The sequence below is a fragment of the Tenrec ecaudatus genome, unplaced genomic scaffold (genome assembly GCF_050624435.1).
Source record: "Tenrec ecaudatus isolate mTenEca1 unplaced genomic scaffold, mTenEca1.hap1 Scaffold_520, whole genome shotgun sequence".
Taxonomy (NCBI): Eukaryota; Metazoa; Chordata; class Mammalia; order Afrosoricida; family Tenrecidae; genus Tenrec; species Tenrec ecaudatus.
In genome coordinates, this window is record NW_027459434.1 from 130273 (window position 1) to 147746 (window position 17474).

Here is a 17474-nt window from a genome sequence, read left to right on the forward strand (position 1 = left end):
ACACAGCCCTCTCTTTGAGGTCTTCACTCTACCAATCATGCGGACATCTGTGCAGATTTTAAGTTTAATGTAGCTTTACATCTATTACCATCAGAAGTACACAGATGATCTGGTGAAATTAAAGACAATCTCTATGCTTACCATGCAATGGAATCAAGACTAGGCCTACCTGAATCTTTTCATTCCTTTGACCACGTAGGGAAACAAGTATATGTCTCCCTAAAACTCCTTTCCCCTATAACATTTCAGAATATTTGGGAAAGGATAAAATATACTGCGTTATAGTCCATGTTTAATATTGGAAAAAAAGTGTTTCCTACCAACAAGGTTATTTGTGGGGAAACAGGAACCCACAGAAGTCTTAAGAAGGTCATATTTCTTCCCATGGATTAGTACCCTCTGTGGGTGATGGGTATTCTGAGCCCCCTGCTGACAGCAACCCATCACATACAGGAGAGGTGTTTCCTGGGCTTACACAGTCTTCCAACTTCTGTGGGGCACACAGTAACATTTTCTCTGGTCATAAGCATTCAGATTGTTGGTCAGGAGTGTTACCTGGAGTTGTCTCTGCAGATTTCCAAACACGGGCACTGGAGCTACCATAGTGGTCAGCACAGCAGCTCTAACTGCAGTCTGTATCCAGGCTCCTGTGGGGCCTAAGCACCCCTGCAAGTCAACTTTCTCCCTGAGGTTATTTTTACCTCTGGTCCCTCAGTGGGAAAAGCTTTAGAGGTAGAGAGTGCTACAAGTTGCAAACACTGTGAGCTGGATACAGTGAAAGGAAGTATGATCTACAGACATAGCTCTTTATACAGATTTTGATATTGAGATGTACGCCACAAAAAATACTGGTAAAGAAAATCTGGCTCAAAGACAAAGATATTCTACAGGATTTAGGCTGCCTTCTTTACAGAGGAACGGGGAAGTATTTAAATCAGGCTTCTATTCAAAATAATTGAAACTGGAACGTTTTAGTTAATTATTTGATGTTAAGGGGAAAGTTTCTAGTCAGAATTATTTTGGGGGTGGTTTTCTGTTATGTTTGATGGGAAATTTTGCAGATGTTTTTAATTGTTGAAAACAATACTCTAATGCCACTGAACTACACCTGAGAAGAATGTTGCAAATAGTATTTTGTTGCATGTTTCATGAGAAAAATATGTTCCAATACATGACAGAAAGTTTTGCACACATAGCTGCAAACGGACAGAAATTCTTGCCAGTACAATATTTCAAAAACTTTAAAATATTGAACAGGAAAGGGATTGTGATATAAACCAATAACTGAATTTACAATAAAAAATTTCATAATGAAATAGTCTATGTTTATTATTTTATTTGATTATTTGTTTTTTGCCCAAACCATCTTATAGTTAGCTGTGGTCGTCATATAATCATTTGTCAATTTCACAGGATTAAGAGTGAAGGGGTGGAGTCTAGCCAGTTAATCAGATCATAGCCAATGTGGCCTCTGTGTTGGAGTGGCCTCCTGAGGATTCTGGGAACTCCTTCATTCCTCCTTGAATGTAGGAGTCTGTCTCTCTCTGTCTCTTTCTGTTGACTTCCTGGGAGACATTGCAGCTGACAAGACATGTGGAACTATGTGAGTGCTCTCAGCTGGAGAAATCACGTGGACCCATGCGAGCGCTGAGATGCTTACAATGCCACCAGATCCAGAAGACTTCCCACCCACTGGCCTGTGCTCTTGCTGCATTTGGCATCATTGCATGTGTTTTGTGAGTCTGAAGAAGACTTTAAAAATACGTATCGGACATATGGTCTAAGATTGGACTTAAGGAATTGATCTGGACTGGGCTGGGATGTTTTCTTGATATTTGAGTTCTCTTGTACATAAAGCTATTTCTCAAGGACGTGAGTGTCTATGAATTTGTTTCTCTAGTCTACCCATAGTAACATAGATATCATATCATCCCACTGTTCCATCACATCAAGCAGGAGGAAAACATCTTTCTTGAACTTTTTAATATCGGCTCCCTTTTACCCCACCCATTGCCCCACTGTATCTCCAAGAAATCCTTGTTTGTCTTGCTGCCTCTATACATTTATCAATTCTGGGTTCGTATACTGTTAAACAGAAAGACACATAACAAAACTCAAGAGAATTACCCCCAATTGCAAAATACATCTGAGGTGAACCCAAAAGGAATTGCAAGTTGAGGAAGAAGGCAGTCCAAGTGTACTCTTCTGTCCTTCCCTGGAGTCCAGGACTGAACCAGTTGTGTTTAGGATCAATTATGTCAGTCTGGCTCCTGGGATGTGGTGACCTTGCTGGATCACTGCCTTTCCAGGGGCTTCTGTGTTCAAACATACTCTTTAGGTCTGGTGTCCTACAGCCTGCCCCTTCTACCTTTGGTTGAACACATGCTAACATTCCCCAAACTGATTGTTAAATATATTACAAGGAATACAAACGACGACGACAAAACTAACTCCCTGCCTTCCAGTAGATTCTCCCTCATAGCACAGCCCTATTTTGTCATCTTTGCTGGTGAGGAGGGAACACTGTTCTTTTAGCAGCTCAAACGAAGGATGCTTACAAAACAACATCCCTGCACTGGCCGCAAAGTGAGACTGCTGGCTGGGGGTAGTGAGACCCGTTACTGATGAGCCAGCTCCATCTCTTCTCTGTGTGTGCAAAGTACTGTTGCATGCAGTATTTGTTGGTAAACTGTGCTTTTGCTGGGGACCGCAGACAATGGTTTAACAGATTCATGCTGTTAAGTTGACCTTACATTACAATAGAGGGGGATACTATTGGAAGGAAGAATAAGGCTATTTTTGTACATCTACCTTTAAATTGAAGCAAAGCAAGTGAAAAAATATATTTAAAAGGAAAGCTAAGTGTTGGATCGGCCCTGTGAACAGCTCACTGCTGTGGGATTGCCAAATTTGCAGGTAGGTAGCTGGGTTGGGGCCTGGGATATAATACCAGGTGTCCTTTAAATTGGTTTATCCACAGAGAGCACAGCTGTGCTCTCAATCATGCCGTCGGAGTTCACAGCACCTTCCTGTGCTTTGCTTCCCTTGCAGGTGCTGTGGCAACTCCCGGCCGAACTGTTGGTACTTCAGGATCATCCCACAGAAGCCTGCAGAGACAACTGGAGGCTTGATGGTGAACCACAAGGTCTGCAGAGGGAGGAGAGCTCCCACTGGTGATAATCCCTAGCTATGCCCAGCTCCTTCCTGCAGATGATTAGATCAGGCCACGTGGAGAGAGTCTCAGCACTGGGGAAACAGGAGTGCTTGGAATCTGCCAGGTGCAGGGCTAGGTGTCGGTGGAGGTGTTTCTATATTGCTTTGAGAAAGGAATCACAAAATGCCTCACCGTGCTAGTAGAAATAGGACCTGGTATTTCCAGCTTTCCGGCACTTGTCCTGCACAGGCCAGGTACCTTTCAGAACTGGTGCCCAGACTGTAGCCTGATCCACTTCTGAATGTACACTCCTCCCTGGGCCATTCATTGTAATAGAAAATTGACACCCCAGGACCACGCATAAACAGCGGATAATTCTGAGCTGTTTAGGAAACCACTGTTATAAGCACAATAAAAGTGCACTCTTCTAAAAATAATTCACAGGGTACATAAGGGACTGTAGTGGATTGGTTATACTCCTCCCTTGCCCCAAACCACAATAACCTCTGGAAATACAGACTGGTATCTCTCATGAATATAGATGCCCAAATCCTCAACAAAGCCCTGGTCAATAGAATCCAACAGCATATAAATTTATTTTAAAAGACCAATATTCTCAGGTCAATGAATCAGGACAGAAAACCCAACAATAAAAACATCCACATACAATTGATTTTTACATTGGCCCAAAAGACATTAAATGGGAAGCAGGTGCCCTCCTCAATAAATGGTGCTGGAAAATCTGGATAACCACCTGCAGAAGAATGAAATGAAATATCTCATTCTATGTACTAAAATAACTCCAGGTGGATTAAACACCTACATGTAAAATCCAGAGCTAGCAGGATCATTAGTCCAGGGAATACATGGGTTGGCAGAATTAACAAAAGAAACATACTCCATAGAAGGTAACATAGATGAATGGGACCTATGAAAAAGAAAACACTTGTGTAAATCAATAGAGTTTATTTAATAAAAGAGTAAAAAGAGAGCCCACAGACTGGAAAAGGATATTTAGTAATGACACATCATATAAAAGACTAATGATTAAGATCCACAGAATTTTACAAGGTTATAGCAAGAAAAAAACTTTTGATAAGATGGGCTAAAGACCTGAACAAACAATTCATACAAGATGATAGATAAATGGCTAATAAACACATGTGGAAATGTTCTAGGTCTGTAGTCATTCAGGAATTGGAAATCAAAACAACAATGTGATACCAACTAAAGCCCAGTAATGTATCCCAATTTAAAAACAAAACATAACAGAACAATAAAGGGTGGACAGGGTCTGGTGGGATAAGGACTTTTGTACAACTGCTAGTAGTCATGTAAATATGTACAGCCACTATAGAAGGAGATATGGCGATACCTAAAACATATGGAAATTGAACTACCATCTGACTCACCAATACCATTACTGGGCATATACCCCAAAGAAATAAGAAAGAGATGACGAACAGACATGTGTTCCCCCATGATCATTGCAGCACAGTTCACAATAGCACGAAGCTGGAAACAGCCTAAATTCCCATCAAGAGAAAAGTGGATACATTAAAAAAACAAAAAAAACAACTGATGTAAACACACAAATAATATGAATCCCTAAAAAGCAGCATTGAAACACTTCAAGTCGTGGAAGGATCTGGAAGACATGCTTAGTGAAGTTAGTCAAGCACAAAAGGACAAATGCTATTTAAGTTCACTCCACTTGGAAAAAGTCGCAGAAAGGGCACAAGCTCAAGTTTGCACGTCATCAGGCCCTCTGGCTAGGAGCTAGATCGCCTGGGAAAGAGCTGGACCAGTGCCATGAACCACAAATCCTCTGGTCAAGGTAAGTATAGTGGAGGTCATTTGGCCAGAGGACACTTCCTGATCTCCTGATAGCTGGGATCCATTGGTGGGGGAAAGGGGGCAGGATGCTGAGTAGTAGCAATATGGATCTGGGGTGAGGTCCCCTGGAGAGGGTGGTGGCCCTCTCAAAGGGGTGAGGCTTAGTGATGGTAGGGCGTGGGCAGGACTGAAGAGGGGAGATGGAACAGTCAATTTTGGGTGAACGTAAGTGCGTGTCTGCTCGGGTGTGGGAAAGGAGAGCTGACAGCCAAGTGGAGTAAGGAGAGACTGCAGGTGCTCTTCGGATCAACAGGTAGGGAGGGTATTTCATGACTTGCACTCGGAGAGCAGAGCTGACTTAGGACTCTGGGGTTACCTGCGAAGCCAGGTCAGATGTCACAGAACAGTGGGAAACTGAATCCTGACTCTCAGAGTACAAGTCATGCTGCAGAGCTGCTTCTGTGGGATCCCCAAATGGGAACTCCACTGGGGGAACTGGATTCTACCCCAGACTCACTGTAACCTGAGGAATTAAGCTGGAAAACACATGGTGTCTGGGGTTGAAGAAAATAGCTGTACCAAGAGCTGTCTACTATTGGTTGTCTAACAAACAAGTCTTGGTACAGCAAGTGTGCTGTGTTAAGACGTATTATCCTGGCAACTGTGTGGCTGTTCTGTTGCAGTCTGCTTATACTCATCTACATTAGGCTGTTTCTCACAGGTGTGCCGCCATTGGAGCTCACCGTCTTGAAGCAGTGTTATTTGTTTGGTTATTTTTCAGAAAATGAAACCTAGGGATGTTGTGCCCACAGGGAAAGAAAGCATAACAAGGTTTTAGGGTGCTTGAAGGGTGGAGGAGAAAAAAGGGAGATGATTTCAAGAAGTCTAGGAAGGAACCCTATCATTTGGAAAACATGTATGAGTATGCAAGAAATTGCACAATTCGTTTGGACAGAATTGAACTATGGAACAATATGACCTATACAGTGGTTGCCAAGTTAAATAATTTTAATTTTATCAAATAAAAGGTAATAAAGTAATAGATCAAGGAATGGGTTTGGGGCTTGCACTAAATCCTATCCCCAATTTAAGGACTATCAGTTCGAGCCCACAGGACGATGGCAACGTAGTGACACATGCCAGGGGGACTCTGCAGAATCCAGCCCAGGAGAGTTGCTTAGAGGGAAATTCAACGCTGCTGGATTGCAGGAGGTGCATCATAAAGATAAGTAGGCGCATATCCACTGGGTTTTGAAGGGCTGTGGGTTTTGGCTTACATCACTGGAAGCCGCCGGGGGCTTGACCTTAGCCCAGCCGCTGTAACTGCTGGAGCCGGGACCATTTGGAGCCCAGCCAATGTATCTGCCGGAGCCGGGGCCATTTGGAGCCTGTAGCAGGGCTTGGTCTAAACACAGCCACAGTTTTCCCCTGCCTGCCTCAGGGCAGGGACAGGACCCTGGCAGCTCCACCAGCAGGGATCAGGGTTCAGCTACATTGTTGCTTCTGTTTATATCTCTGCTCTCTATTCCAACACAGCCGTGGAGGGCTGCACAGGAGCTTTTTCATGTCATGGCCACAGCTTGCGGTGCCTACGTGGTCTGAGCAGGGACTAAACCCAACACCCCACAGCCCAACAGGCAGGGATCAGGGTTCAGCTACACTGCTGCATCTGTTAACATCTCTGCTCTGTGTCCCCCCACTTCTTTGGGGGCTGCTCAGCAGCTTTCTTGCGACTCTTGGGGCTCAGCTGTGGATAGCAGCTGGGGCTTGGGGCAGGGAGTAAGCCCTTGTAGCTCCACAGGCAGGGAGTGGGACTCAGCTACATAGTTGCTTTTGCTTCCCTCACTTCCCTATACCCCTGCAGAGTCTAGTCTAACATTTTAATTTTTCTCCCCCTGCTCTTTATTCCTACCCTGCTCTCTCATGCTCCATTGCAGACATATGGGGCACTCCCATTGCCCTAGGGCATTTGCGCCTTGGCCACACCCAGCTAGGTGAGCTCCACCCTGCTTAGATAGCCAAAGGCTAGGGAAAGGCCTGCTTGCTCTCTAGGGGATACTCCTCAGACTTCTCACCAGGGAGTTCCTGCCTGAGTACCTGGGGACATAAGGCAGCTCAGCCAACACTTTTCAACATTCAAACCAATAACAGGAACATCAGCCCAGCCTGTGCAACACTGGGGCAGGCAGCCGACCTGCCATCTGGGGTACTCCCCTGATAGGGAAGCCACAGGAAGATAAAGTGGTAGGTTAATACCATAGCAAAATCAGCTGTAGGCAGTTCGAAGAAGCATTCCTGTAAGTCTTCCAGAGAGAGACTAGAAAATGGCACCTGGTCCCTCTAAAATAACTCAACGCAAAAAGCCATCACCCCTAACGACTTCAACGAAAAAAACAGGAGAAAAAAAGACAAAGGCAGAAGATGACCTGAACATAACAACATACATAGAAGAAGCAGACATTGAGATGCCACTCAAAGAAACTCAGAATGCTGCTTGGAGCCATGCAGGATATGAGGGAAACAATACAGAAAAAGGATGAAACGATACAGGAGCTTAGCGAGGAGATAATGAAAAACAATAGCACAATCATGTTCCTTGAAAATTGATTGGAGGAATCAGAGAACCCTATCATGTCTTGGAGGACAGCCAAGCAGACTTTAATAAACGTGAACAAAAATCTAACAAGAGCATCAGAGAAGCTGAAGAAAACCTAAGAGCTATGTCTGATGCTATGAAGCAGAACATTAGAATTATTGGCCTACCGGAGGAAGACACAACAAAGAATCATCTGCTACAATAGCGAGAGAATTCTTGGAGGAAAACTTGCCCAGCCTAATGAATGAAAACCAGGCAACCATCCAGGAGGCTGAAAGAACACCAGCATGACAGGACCCCAAGATGAAATCACCAAGGCACATAATAGTTAAACTATCCAACTTTGAGGAAAAGGAGAAAATCATGACAGCAGCCAGGGAAAAACAAGCAGTCACATATAAAGGTTCCCACATAAGGATATGCTCAGACCTATCAGCAGAAACTATGAAAAAAAGGAGAGAGTGGAGTAACATTACTCCAAAAATTGAAGGAAAACAACGCAAATCCAAGAATATCTACCCAGCCAAATTATCGATCAAGATCGATGGAGAAGTAAAAGTCTTCCCAGACAAGGAAAAACTCAAAAATTACATTACAACAAACCCAGCCTTACAAAAGATCCTCGCCGACTCAGTATGGGCAGATGAACAACACTCACCAAGCACAAATAAGAGACCAATACATAGAACAACTTCACCCAGAGCACAACAAGGAGAAAAGAGACCCCAAGATAGCATTGGTTTAAGGATGGAAAGAAGTCAAGAATGATACACACAAAAAACACACACTAATGAGAAAGGAAAGTAGGAAAACTCCCAACACAAAAGGTATAAAATGGCATCACAGAGTCCACAGATGGAGATAATAACCCTGAAATCAGTGGCCTGAACTCAGGCATTAAAAGACTGAGACTAGCAGAATGGCTTAGAAAACACAACCCATCCATTTGCTGCCTACAGGAGACACATCTCAAGGCTACAGACAAAAATAGGCTGAGAATCAAAGGCTGGAGAAGGACCTACCAAGTACACAGCAATACAAAAAAAGCAGGGGTTGCAATCCTAATCTCGGAATAAATTGACCTCAAAGTACAAACCATAAAAAGAGATAAGGAAGGATACTATCTAATGCTCAAGGGAATCATAGACAATGAACCACTAAGCATTGTAAACATATATTCCCTGAATGAGAGACCAGCTGAATATGTCAACCAAACACTCCAAAAGATTAAGAAAAAATCACAGACCCGACAATTATAGTAGGTGACTTCAACACACCACTCTGAGAAAGATAGATCACAGGGAAAGAAACTCAACTATGATGCACATACCGGCTTGGGAGGAACTGGAGGAAATCATGCTAAGTGAAGTAAGTCAGGTACAAAAGGAAAAGTAAAACATGATCCTGCTGAGGCAAATATTAAAAAAAATGCTAATGTGGCATAGGGGAAAAAGTTACTATATACTAACATTTTTGGGTTGAAGACTGTGTAGTATGGCAGAGACCAGATCAAAACCAGGGATGCACATAGTAGACAACTGGGGAGGAGGTGGGGAAAGAAAAATAAAAGGATGAATATAAGGAAGAAAAGGTGAGCTGGGGCATGGGGCACTAACCCACCCAAGGGGAGGGTATTGTTTATATCTCCACAGGGAAAGTGGGACCAGACTTCCACCCAGTGCCGCGAGGTGTGAATGCAGCATTCCGGAGTGGAGTAGGGAACCAGTGAAGAGGTCTGGGAGGCTGGCCCCAACACCAAAAATTAAGTGGATTCCTGCCCCTCCCCCAAGAAGAATTTGTTTCAAAGGACGACATTGATTCTACAGCTCGGGCAGAAGGATATATCGGATCAGAGCACACGGGCGCAGATGAAGGGGAGGAGGAGAGAGTGGAGCACAGACTTGCCCACCAGGCCGTGAGGATGATGTTCCTGATTAGAGCAGCCAGTCCACAGAGAGGACAACATGGCCCCCACTATAAGACATGATACCCCTCAGTGACCAATGGCGCTACCGGAGAAAGCATCAGAGACACAGTGTGCGGATTGCACCTGACCTGATCCGACCACACTGAGGCAAATCACTGGGAGAGTTCAGCGGAACAGCAAGGGAATGGAGTGGCAAGGTCCCCAGGGAATGCTGAAAGTGGATTTGGGGCCAGGGCGTGGTGCCCATATAGACTGGACTGGAAAACACTCCTAAAGGCCAACAAACGAACCTTGAACTAACTACAAGCTTTTCTATCTTGATGTGTTTTGTTTTGTTCTTTGTCAGTGGTTTTTTGTTGTTTTGTTGTCTGGCTGTATACTGTTGCTTTGTTTTCCTCTGTCTTATTTTTGTGCATGTTATTATCTCCACAGGTTTGTCTACATGAGACAGGCTGGATGAACTATCTGGAGGAAAAACAAAGGGACCGACAGTTCTGGGGGTACCTGGGATAGGGGGAGATTGGCCGTAAAGAAGTGGTGTTAACAAACCCAGGGACAAGGGAGCAACATGGGATTCAAATTGGTGGCGAGGTGGGGAGTGGCTGGCCTGGTAGGGAATGATAAGGGCAAGGTTACTTAAAGAAGAGGTATAGCTGTAAGCCAGGTGGGGATGGAGCATGATAGTGGGGCAGGAGGAAAGTCAAGGGAAATAGAGGAAAGAACTAGGAGGCAAAGTGCATTTGTAGAGGTCTAGACAAAGACATGTACATGCAAATATATATATGAGGATGGGGAAATAGATCTATGTGTCTATATTTATAGGTTTAGTATTAAGGTGGCAGAAGGACCTTGGGCCTCTACTGAAGCACTCCCTCAATACATGAATAGTTTCTTCTATTAAATTGTCATTCTATGATCCTCACCCTCCCGACACAATTGCTGAAGCCAAAGCATTTGAACAAGTAAATATGAAGAAAGTTGATGGTGCCCGGCTATCAAAAGAGATAGCGTCTGGGGTCTTAAAGCCTTGAAGGTGCACAAGTGGCCATCTAGCTCAGAAGCAACAAAGCCCACATGGAAGAGCACATCAGCTTGTGTGATCACGTGGTCCCGAAGGGATCAGTTTTCAGGTATCAAAGAGCAAAAAATCATATCATTGGCTGCACAGCTCCATGATACGATTGTCGAGGACAAACGGGTGCATAAGCAAACGTGGCGAAGGAATCTGATGATGCCCGGCTATCAAAAGAGATAGTGTCTGGGGTCTTAAAGCCTTGAAGGTGAGCAAGCGGCCATCTAGCTCAGAAGCAATAAAGCCCACACGGAAGAAGCACACCAGCTTGTGTGATCACGAGGTGCCAAAGGTATCAGGAATAAGGCATCATCATAAAAAAAACCCAAAAACTTAACATCGTGAATGAAGGAGGAAGTGTAGAGTGGAGACCCAAAGCCCATTTGTCGGCCACTGGAGATCCCCTCACAGAGGAGTCTAGGGGAGGAGATGAGTCAGTCAGGGTGCGATGTAGCACCAATGAAGTATACAACTTTCCTCCAGTTCCTAAATGCTTCCTCCACCCCACCCCCCAACTATCATGATCTGAAATCTACCTTGATAGAGCAGAGGTTGTACACTGGTGCATATAGGAGCTGGAGGCACAGGGAATCCAGGGTGGATGATACCTTCAGGACCAGGAGTGTGAGGTGCGATACTGGGAGGGTAGAGGGTGAGTGGGCTGGAAAGGGGAAACCGATTACAAGGATCTACATGTGACCTCCTCCCTGAGGGACAACAGAAAAGGGGTGAAGGGAGACGCTGGATAGGGCAAGATATGACAAAATAATAATTTAAAAATTATTAAGGGCTCATGAGGTAGGGGTAGCAGGGAGGGAGGGGAAAAAAGAGGATCTGATGCAAAGGGCTTAAATGGAGAGCAAATGCTTTGAAAATGATGAGGACAAAGAATGTACAGATGTGCTTTATACAATTGATGTATGTATACGTATGAATTGTGATAAGAGTTGTATGAGTAATAAAATGTTAAAAAAAGAAAGTAATCTAAGAAGTTGTCCTAAATATAGAAGAGCACGGAAATAATATTTGTGAAAGCCTTATTAATTCCCTGTAGTGTGAAGATGCCTTAATACTGCATGCCATAAGGTAGTCTGACTTGAAAAACGTACTGATGAAGATCAGAGACTGGTGCCTTAACTACAGAATACAGCTCGATGAAAGAAAACCAAAATCCTCACTATAGGACCAATACAAATTACCATGAAAAATGGAGATATCATTGAAGTTGTCAAGGATTTCATTTCACTTGGACCTCAATCAATATACACAGAAGCCATAGACAAGTGATGTGTTTCCCTGGGCATATTTGTTTCCCAGGACCTCTTTAAACATTTAAAAAGCAGTGTCTATTTGAGAACTAATATTTACCAGATCCAAGCTATTTTATTTTTAATTGTCTCATATGCCACTGAAAGTTGAAAAATGAATGAGGCTGTTTAAAAGTAAAATGATGCATTTTAATTATAGTGCTAGTGAAGAACTTGATAGTTTGATGCACTGTCAATTGTAGCTTAGAAGTTGTACAATTATAATGCTTGTCATAAATGGATACTATGAAAATTTCATTTTAAGTATATTAGAAATTTGTTGAGAGATCTGTCCATTAAAGGACATCATGCTTGATAAAGCAAAATATCATTGAAAAAAGGATGAACTTCAACAACATAGAACATCACAGTAACTGCAACTAAGCTCAAACTTGACAACTGTGAGAAGGAAGCAGGACCCATATGTGTTTCATTCTTTTTTTTCTCTAACATTTCTATGAGAGTGACATGATTTAATTTGACTTAAACAGCAAAATGCAATGCCAATGACAAACATTTTGCTTGATGCATAGTTAATTAAATTTTTCCCTTTACATATTGGCACCTGATAAGGATACCATTTAATACCACTTTTATTTAATAATATGCTGCAAGTCTTTATGGCAGTTATTGATCAACAAGTGTCTAATAAAAGCTGACAATGGTAGCAAAGATGTAAAACTGTAATTGGAGATGGTATCACTCTAAACATGGACAATCCAAGGCCCTACAAGAAAATCATTGCATCCAAATGAAATGTTCAGCAATTTCACAGGCCATAGGTCAATATAGAAAAGTCCATTTGGATTCCGTGTACCAACAGAGAACGCTCTGGAAAGGAATTCAAGAAAATAATACCATTTACAAGAGCCACCTATAAGATAAAATGGAAAAAACCTGGGCAGAAAAACAAACATCTGTACAAAGAAAACCTTAAAAACAGTACTACAGGATACCATAAGACATAAAGTGAAAAATTAGCCATACTCTTTAATAGGGAATTTTACTTTGTGAAAATATCAAACACACCACAAGTGATCTATAATTATAATGCAATTCTGATTCAGATCCCAGCATCTTTCTGAAAAGTTGAAAAAGAAAGGGAAGAGATTCTATACCTAGAAGCTCTGATGGTGTAGTGGATTATACAATGGGCTACTAGCTGCATGGTCCTCAGTTAAAAACTGCCAGCTACTCTTTCGGAGTAAGATGATCCTGAAAAGTTTTATGATCTCAGAAATCCAAAACGGCCAGTTAGCCCTTGTCCAATAGTAGTGGTTCTCAGCCTTTCAAATGCCATGACCCTTTCATACAGTTCCTCATGTTATGTTGTGGAGAACCCACACCATAAAATTATTTTCTTTGCTACTTCATGAATGTAATTTTGCTACTGTTAAGAATTGTAATATAAATATCTGATATGCAGGATGCATTTTCTTTGTTACAAATTGAACATAATGAAAGCATGGTGATTAATCACAAAAACAATATGTAATTATGTATTGTGAAATATTTATTTCTGATTACAAATAAATGAAATTTTGTCTTGAAGCATGGTGTAGCATGGTTAACAGTCTTTAATATAATGATAATAAACTGCATTGCTACATTTTGCGACTGTATGCATAAAAAGCCAGCGTGCGTGCAAATGCTGAGAAACCTTCCTTCTCACCAGATCAGAAGTTCTCAGTCTTTGCAAGAGCACAACGAAGTCTACTTTGGTATTTAGACTTGATAACCAAAAAGCTGGAAAGCCCTGTTTCACAGATATGTTGTTGGAAATGGAAGAAGATGGTCTCAGATAGGTATATGACTGCCAACACTTGATCCAGAATTTTGTAACTGGCATTGTAGCGAAATCAGTTTGTGCTGACTCACTGTTAATGAGTTCAATGAACACTTCTTGAACTGTCTCCGGAGCATCTTCATCTTTGACTGTGAATGGGTGTCTAGCAAGTGCAAATGGAATGTCAGGTAGATTTGGAAAGTACAATGAAATTTTATCTGCAAGCATGTGCAAGTGTTCTTTCATAGGAATGACCATCGTCATTCTTTTGTATGGTTCAATGTCATGTTCCTCAAAAAAAGCAGATACAACATATAAATTTTATTTTCATCCTTTTTTTTGTGCCAAAGCTAAAGTTTCATTTGGAATGATCAGATCTTTTCAGAAAATCAAGTCATGTTGCATTTGTTCCTCACAGTGATCAATTTAACTCATTCAAGATGGAAAATGTGTCAACCAAGTAAGCTATTTTCTGTAGTTTACTTTGATCGCTGAAAAGTGCTTTGAACTGCGTTGTTGCCTTCTGATTTTAAAATGCTTTGAGTTCATCACAAAGCTCAAAAACACGTTTTAAAACGTTTACTCTTAACAACCATCTTACTTCCGTGTTAAATAGCAGAGCATTATTGTGCTCATCCATCTCGTTCTGCAGTTGCAGTCAACTGTTTAAAGTGCTCGCCTTTACAAAATTGACAGAACTTATGACACTATTCATTATTTCTTGTAACTCTTGTGGAAGCATCTCATTGCTAATATTTGCCGATGAATCATACAGTGAAGTCCGTTGACTTTTAGTGACTCATTCAGTACCAAACGTTGAAATGCAGGTAGGCATCCTAGCATAGCTGGAGCACCATCTGAGTAAACTCCATAAACTTTTCCCAAGAGATCTTATGCTCTTTCAGAAATGAACCTACTGTGTCAAATACATCATCTGCAGTAGTTGTTGTTTCAAGAGGTTTGCAAAAAAGAAACTCTTCTTTAAAGTTGCCATCATTAATATACCTCAGGTAAACCAGTAACTGGGACCAGGTTGCAATGTCTGTAGATTCATCAAACTGGATGCTAAATATTGGAAGTGACTGGATGCTAAATATTGGAAGTGGAGCAGATTTAATTTCCGGGATGACCTGATAAAGGATATCAGCAAACTTGTCACCTATTCTTCTGCGGACAGTATCATTAGATAAGGAAATTGACTCAATTTCATAACAAGTTTGTGTCCAATCATAACTCAAACAATGACTTTGGTCACTTGCAACAATAAATCCTCAGCAATGGTGTGAGGTTTCATAGCTCTGGCAACTCTGAGTGCCACCAAGTATGAAGCTTCATTGGCTGTTAACGTTTGGTTTGTGGTTTTGCCACCAGTGTCAAGTCTGGCTTTCTTGAGTCCATGAGCTTTGCTTCTAAAATAGTTGGTATAATTGTTGGCAAACACAGATGCTTGCTAACAAAATGGCGTTATAGTTTCTTTGGCTTCATATATTCAGCTGATAGAACTTCACAACAAATAACACATTGTGATTCCTCAATTCCTGCTGTAAATATTGAGATAAATACATACTGTAAAAAATCCTCGCTATATTTTATTTTGTTAACATTCTTCTCTACATGATTCATTGTCATGGCATGGTTTTCTAATGAAAATAATATAAAACAATCGCTTTAATAATACAAAAGGTGATACATGGCACAGTTCAGTCAATAGAGTTCGTTAAAGTTTCCTGTGATTTACCATTCTGTGGTTTTGGTTTGTTTGTGTTTTTTTTACATACCTGTTACTCTCACAAGGGAGTAGTATTCATATCAACCATAGCTGAATTTAACAAGACCAATCAGCATCAGGATTAAGTTGCCATGGTACAGATATCCCATATTTTTGCAGTAGTTGATGATTTCACGGTACAGGATTTTACATTTACCCAATAATTATAATTCATGAAGTGTCGTTTTACCTCCAATACTACTGCTTTCAACACAGTAGCTGCTTTTAGCAGAGTAGCTAACTGCTTTCAACAAAGCAACTGATCTCTACAGAGTAGCTGCTCTCTGCACATGTGTTACTTGTCCGCTTAAGCACATTATGGTGCCAACCCTTTCACATACACTTGTATTTGTATGGGGTAGGCGCGATGATGTCATCACACCAGTTACCCATATGTGGGTGTATCTGCACGAGTGCATACCCACCTGGAGATGGATGGAGGAGTGGTGTCTTGATTTCTAAGACCATTGGAAAATGTGTTTACTGATGATCTTAGGTGATCACTGTGAAAGGGTTGTGCTAGTCTGGGCACTTTAGAGAAACAAATCTACAGAAATTCATGTATAAGAGAGAGTTTTATATAAAGGTTAAGTGCACAGCAAGAAAACATCCCAATCCAGTGCTACCCAAGCTCACAAGTCCAAGATTAACCCATATGTCTGACACCAATCCATAAAGTCCTCCTATATCTCACAAAAGACAGGCAATAACACTGACTGAAGGAGGAAAGCCAAATCAGTGAACCTGTAAGCATCTCAGAGCTGGCGGGGGTCTCCACACGGCTGCTCCAGCACCCAGGGCTGCACTGCAGTAGCTCTATGTGGCTTCTCCTTGGGGATGTCTTGCAGGAAGTGAGCCTTGACAGCTGAAACAGGGAACTGGCCAAGGCAGCTGCACCCTAATCCGACTATCGCAAAGCAAGAGACCCAAGAACTAGAAAGGTGAGGATCATCGAGCCATTTATCCTTCAGGCCCTCATTTAACCCCACATGTGTTTACCAGCCATGTTGGCACGAGTAAATACCTCAAATGTCGTTTGCTCATCCCCCTGCCCCCCCCCCCAGCAAGTGGTCTCGAACCATAGGTTGAGAACCAGAGCCTTATAGGGTTTCTAATATTCTTATGTGACTGGACAGCAGTGAGTTGGGTGTTTGGGGTCCAGCCTCTATACCTGCAACTGAGATAGACCCAAGGAAACAAGGACAATCACAATGAGCCATGTGATCAAGAGAAGCATCTACACACTATCATGTCTGAATCACTCAGGCGCTCTCCTCTGGAAACGTCTCAGAATAGACTCACTGTGTTTTGATTTTTCTAAATGTAAATCAACCAGATATTAGGGAAGAGGCTGGAAAGGATGTATTTCTATATAAGCCAATGGTCACACAACATAAAATGCTTCATAAAGCAAAGGCAGGTGAACCACTCAAGAGAGATTTGAAAACAGTTTCCCTTTGAAATTAATGGATTGAAACCTGAGGGCACAGACATGAATGACCCAGCAAACTGTAGTGAAGAGAAATCATTGTCCATTCCAATGAGGCCATCCCTACACTCTACCCCTGGTCTTTCCAGTTTTCCACCTCACCACTTTTTAGCACTTATTTCATGGAATATAATTGTTTTCCTCTTTTCACAACTTTTTACCTTACTCTACTATTTCCTTTCTAAAGCTTTACAGCAATCCTCTTCTTTTTCTTCTTCTTCTTCTTCTTCTTCTTCTTCTTCTTCTTCTTCTTCTTCTTCTTGTTGTTGTTCTACTACTACTACTACGACTACGACTACTACTACTACTACTACTACTACTACTACTACTACTACTACTACTACTACTACCACTACTACTACTGCTGCTGCGTCATCTTTTTTTTTTAAATTAAGAGAAAATAGAATGATTCCTACTGAAATTCCTGCTAAATCTGTTGCTAAAATCCAAATTTTGTTTTAACAAAATAAACTAAAGAACACAGCAGACCATCCTATTTGTGCTCTCACTTGTACCTGCTCCTGGAACCTGGGCCTGTG

General features: G+C 41.9%; 1 long non-coding RNA gene across 3 annotated transcripts in view; it reads left to right on the top strand.

The window, feature by feature from the left end:
• The window catches only part of LOC142436640 (uncharacterized), an 80261-nt gene extending 66906 nt beyond the window's left edge, over positions 1-13355 (top strand). The window contains exons 6-7 of one of the 3 annotated variants that reach the window (XR_012782043.1): positions 3052-3145; positions 9239-13355. This is a non-coding gene — a long non-coding RNA (uncharacterized LOC142436640). Of the gene's footprint in view, positions 1-3051 lie in introns of all 3 variants that reach the window. The other 2 variants (XR_012782047.1, XR_012782042.1) reach the window with 2 other exon arrangements.
• Positions 13356-17474: the final 4119 nt, after the last annotated feature.